Source organism: Acinonyx jubatus, chromosome C2, assembly GCF_027475565.1.
Source record: "Acinonyx jubatus isolate Ajub_Pintada_27869175 chromosome C2, VMU_Ajub_asm_v1.0, whole genome shotgun sequence".
Classification (NCBI taxonomy): domain Eukaryota; kingdom Metazoa; phylum Chordata; class Mammalia; order Carnivora; family Felidae; genus Acinonyx; species Acinonyx jubatus.
In genome coordinates, this window is record NC_069384.1 from 102,301,098 (window position 1) to 102,307,097 (window position 6,000).

Genomic DNA, 6,000 nt, shown 5'->3' on the forward strand with positions numbered 1-6,000 from the left:
AGGTAAATTGTCAGCCAAGGTGGGGTGAAGAATGGCTGTGATAAAGGCATCAGCAAGCAGCAATCACTTTACCCTTTGCAAAGGGCACGGTTACCTCCCAGAGCCGGAACCAGGAAAAGAATCACAACAATGATTTAGATCTGAATATGCATTAAGCCTAAATATTCATTCATTCCCCTACTACTATCTAAATGCAATTTTATTGTGCACCCATTTTTTGTACACCCATTTTTGTCTCCTATATTCACCTATGTTATTTTCAGAGAACCTTCAAATTACCACAAATGATTTTTAAATGCATATTTCACTCCTCTATTCTTTCCCTTTAGCCCACAAAAGGCTTTCATAAGGAAGCAGCAGTTGAACCAAGGAATCTGTAAACTAAAAGAAATGGTGGGCCATATTTATAGTCAGTGCAAATTGGGGATGGGGAGTTATGACTAGGGTCAAAGTAAAACAGATGACCCAGCCCTACCAGATTTTGAGCAAAGGACTAATATGATCAATACTACACATCTGAATTTGCATTTGGCTTAGATCAGTGTGGTAGCTCCTTTCCAAATATGTCCCTCCTCCCCGACACTGATCCTCATCTCCTGGTAATTGTGACCTGTCTGATCTCCTCCCCTCGAATCCTGAATAGTCCTATACTTGCTTTTGACCAACAGCATGTGGCAAAAATGATGCTACATAACTTACAAGGCTCACTTTTGCCTTCCAGCTTCTGTCTTGGGACTCTTAGTATGCTGATGAAATTCCGATCAACTGTCAGGGGTAAGAGCAGACACTAACTTGCTGATACAACTGAAAATCACTGACACAACTCACTGACTTAGACTAACTTACTAAAAATTGTCCTCTTTTGACAAGTGGGGATATAGGCCGTCTGTTTAAAACTCTCCGTTTGTCTGTGGAATAGATGATGCCCTTTGGGACTTCTCTTGTGGAAGCTGAAGTGGTCATTGTTATATAGCACAAACTGGACATAGCTCTTGCCCAGCTCAGCTTATGAACTTAAAATGGATGAGCTCACACCCTCAGATATTTATATGAGCCGGAGACCAGAGCACAACAGGCAGAGATTACACAGTGCATTACATACCCTTGATCCATTTCTATTATTAGAACAGAGCTGGTAGGACAGATAAGGCATGCCCAGGTAAATATAGGAAATGCCTCCCAGATTTTATAAAATCTTAAAACATACATCACAAGACCTGTAGGAAGCATCAGTGCTTTTACCAGAGTTATCCACAGGAACTCTAAAGTGGCCCAAACTCTAAAGAGACCAGAATTTTACTATTCTTTGAATAAAGCTAGTATTTCATTCAATGAAGGTGATCTGAGGTAGCAAGAACCAGAATGAACCAGATGATTACTCTACCCACCCAGGCAATGGATTTCTAACCAGTGTTCTCCTTGCAGGAATCTAAGACTTTCTCCTACGAAGAGTTTCAAAGCCTCTACCCTCTCAGATTACCTATTAACCACAAAAGGGAAAGTAGACTTTGTAATGGACCATACAGAGAAATCTAAGGACAATTCAGATTTCAGTTATTGATACTGGAACAACCTATTATATATTTAAAAATTAATGTGTTTAATATTTAATACTATGTTCTTCTTGATAAGGAACAATATGAATAGCACCTCCTAAAGTCCGGATTCTTGACATCTAATCAAACCTCTTGATCCTCCTTCTAGGGAGTTAGAGAAAAGGTTAAAGGACATCAGGAGGGAAAAAAAAGGTCTAACAAATGGAGAACGTAGAACTCTCTACAAGGTAACTGGCCTAGACTCTCCAAAAAGTTAATGCCAAGAAAACAAAAAACGTGAGGGGGATTGTTCTGCACTAAAAGAGACACATATAACAAATGCAATGTATACATGTTCATTGTACTATCTTTCTACAAAACCAATATACAACACATCTTTTGACAACTGGAGAAATTTGTATATGGGCTAGATATTAGGTTATATTATCAAATTGTTAAGGTTTTTAGATGTGATTAAATTTCTCATGTGGTTGCATGAAAGAAGGTCGGTCTATATTCTTAGGAAATGCAGGCTGAAGTATTTAGGAGAGAAAAAAAGCAATTGTGGTAAAATGTTAACACTTACTCAACCTTGGAGTTAAGCACTTGGGGTGCTCACTGAACTGTTCTTTCAACTTTCCACGTGGGGATGCCGAAGCCACACTGTTCACAGTCCCACAGCCAAGCGGCCAGAATGGGGAACGGTTTTCAAATGGCACTATGCCAGGGGTGCCGGGAGGGTAGAGGAAATATTATTTCTGGATTAATTCAACCACCTCCACCCAAAGACCGGTATGACCAGAACCCATACAGCAACACCCAGGTACCACGCCTAAAAGCCTCGCCACTTCTTCCAGGGAGCACTAGTTAGTGACAAGTCTGGGTAGGACAGACTTTCTCTGAATTCTCCAGACCAAAAGAGTTTCAAGATAAGATGCCCGAAAGCAATCGACTTCCCGGGACTCGTATGCATACACCAGACCATTGTAACCCCGTGGTGTCCCCACCCTTCATTCTCCATCGATTCTAGAAGGAGAACACACTTTTCTTCTGAGATTAAAGAACTCCCCAAGGTTTCTTCTTTTCCTTAATAGCGCTGTGCGGACTTGAACAAGTAAATCCCTCCAGAACTGCTTGAGGCTGGGAATTTATGCCGCTCGTAAACAAGGCAAAATCCTTGCCAGAGATCCGCCGCGGCCCACCCCCTGCCCGCGTCCAATGTAAAAGGCATACCAACAGCGGCGTGCTCGGAACGCAGCGTGATGGCTAGGTGCGACAGAGCCCACACCCAGGGAGTGCGTAGAGCTGCAGGCCGGGTGGGGCCCAGCTCGCTGGGGCTCAGGGCCCGCGCGTGCGTGCGAGCGAGCGAGCGAGCGAGTGAGCAACGGACTCCTGGGCCTCGGCGCGTGGTCTGCGCGCGCCCGGCCGTGCGTGCGGCTGCGGGAGGCTGCGTGTGCGCGCGGGGCGGCAGCATCGGCCGCCCGCCCGCCCGTGTCGGAGCAGGGTTAGCGCCGCGCGCGGGAGGTGAGTGCCTGGCCGGGTCCCGGGGGGCGATCGGAAGCCTTGGAGACCCCAGTGCTGGGTGGCGGGCTCGGTCCTGGGACTCGCTTCTCCTGGAACGGCAGTTGCGGGCCCCGCGAGGCCAGGAGACGGGCAGGGCGGTGCCGCCCACTCCGGCCCTCTCGCGGAGCGCGGCCGGGGTTGCGCGGGAGCAGCCGCGTCCTGGGGCTCCGGCCACTGCGAAGAGCGGCTGCCGGATCCCGTTCGCTTGGGGGAGAAGGGGCCTGGCGGGGCCGTGGGCGACACTGAGGGGCGGTGGGACGTGTAGCGGGCCCAGGCCGCGGCCGCAAGGAGCACTCTGCCCTGCCTGCTCTGCCCTAGGGCGCAGCCCCCGGATCTCCGTCGCTCTGGGCCTCTCTGGCGACCAAGTCGGGGAGCAGCCCGGGGAGCGTTGGCCGCGGCGGCGAGGGACAGGACGCGGAGACGCCGACTGGTGTCTCAGTGTCGGTGGATTTCCCGGCAGGCCCGGGACGAACGCATTCCCAAGGCGCTGGGGAAGGGCCTGGGAATCGAATTCTGAAATGCGGGAGCGTTCTTCTTCATGGGGAGGGTTTGCGAGGAATCTGGACCTAAGGAGGAGAATGGGCGAATTGGGCAGAGAGAAAAGGAAATCCCGAGGAGCTAGGGCACGCGATTTATAGGAGGCGATCTTAACGGGCATACAGGCATTTTAAAAGAAATCTGAGGGATGCAATGGAGTCTCACTTTCCAAGCAGTAAGGAATGATGCCAGCAGCAAGCACGCGTTGCATTCCTATTTCCTTCTCTTCCACTCCTCACTGCTGGACTAGGAGGGCGATTTGCAAGGCCGAGATGGTTTTCTTTTACTCTGTGTTTTGCAAATAGTACCAGCGTTTACAAGGTGGCTGCCTCGTTAGGGAAAGCTACATCCAAGGAATAAATTACCAAACCGTATCTTTTTTTTTTTTTTTCCTGTTTTCAGAAGGAAGCAAGATTTGATTTGAGTTGGCAGTCTTCAAGTGGGGACAAGTTTGTATTTTAGCTTTCCCCAGGCGTCTTAGAAGGATGTAGGGAGCCGATTTTGTGCTCTCAGAATGTGTTGATGTCTGATAAAAGCGCATCTGAATTTGTATCAATCTAGAGAAGGCAGCTGTTTATTAAGAGATAAGAGTCTAAGACGTTTTTTTCTCCTAGACTAGAAGGTTCATTCAAATGAATGGTCAGTGAGTAATTCCGGTCGTGAAAGTAAAGCCTGTTATCAAAACAGTGGCCAAATATTGTTCCAGATTGGATGCATGAAGTGATTTGAGAGCAAGGAAGAAGAGAGGATCAAAGCTTTTCCAAAAAGGAAGAGAATGCCAAAACAGTATATGATAATTTGCTCCTGTAATAGTTTGCTAGGTATAGAACACTGATTTTAGATGTCGAATTGCCCAGTGTTGTTGAATTATGACTTAGATATATTCCTTTTCTGTTCTTTTGCTCAGTAGTTCACAGCAAATGTTTTAATTAAAGCATGGAATATGGAAATCAGCAGAAAAACTAAAAAAGCTAGTGCTTTAATCTCATCTGAAATTCTGTGGGTAAGTTCATCTTACTTTAATTTAGAAATTATCCTAATTGGTTAAAATTGACTGTAATAGTCTCCTTTACAACATTTCAAGGATCATTTACACAGCTACAAATTCTTTTGTATATTCCAGTGTATTTTTTCCCCTGAAGGATTTGAGGAATTGTAAGAGTTAAACTTTACTAAACCATTTTGGATGATTCATATATTTCTAAAAAATTGGATTATTATTAAAATACTTGATATGTCAGGAAAATTTAACTATATAAACCTAATTTGGTGGCCATATTCAAGTTCAGACTCAACTCTTTATTCCTAAAAAAATACTCCAGTGGATACTTTTTCTTTTTATCTGTTAAAATGATTTGCCTTCTGTCTGTGCCCAGTCCGCAAGTCTGTTCTTTCCACTGTTGGGTGATATGAGTAGAATCCCATTTGAGGAAGTGCCTTTATCCCATTCACAGGTGTATAACGTCCAGGCCAAATATGCTTTCCTCTTGCAGTTCTAACAGTTATTGCTCATCCCTGCTCACTGTGTGGTAACCACACTATATACAGCTTCATATATGAGGTCAAATGTGGGGGGTCAAACAGAATGCTTTTAAATGGCCTTGCACAGCAGATGCATTCAAAAGTTGCAGTTCATTTAACAGCCTGTCTTTGGTAAATATCTCTTATGGGACTATGAACAATGGTTTTGTTTCAGTAAAAAGTTGGCCATTATAAATACTGATTTGCTTTTGGCACTAGAGCTTTTGGTATATTGTGAATTAGATGAGAGGGGAAGGTGAGGATATGCGCAGGAGCCCTGGTGATTGGTAGGAGGCTCCTCTAGGTGAGGGGGGAGATAAAGCCACAGAACATCTTAAGGATGAGGCCCTGAAAGGCTGCAGGATGGAAGATTTGGCTAGGGAGATAACTTGGACCCCTTGAAGCTCTGAGAAATTAAGGAATAAGACTCAGAAAGCTAGAATACATTATTAATTTTTCATTCTGTGTGTTTCTGACCTGGAATTAGCCAGGAAACCAAGCCTTTTGGTGTCTCTGTATAGCATCCATAGCCTAGGGTAGTACTTCTCAGCCCTGCCTACCCCTCTGGGAATCGTGTCATGTGGGGAATATGTTACCAGCACTAGGACCCCCTTTTAAGTTGTGAGACCCTTTGGGGTAATGAGGAAACATAGAGACGAAGGATCTTAGGAGACTGAGATTTTCTTGATGTTCTAAGGTATGCCAGTTCATGCCAAGAACACTTCCAGACCAACAGCCTGATTGGTAAATAAAGCTTTAATGAAGCACAGCCACACCTATTTGTTTAATATTGTCTGTGGCACCATTTTTGCTAGAAAGGCAGAGTCAAGTGTCTGGGATAGAG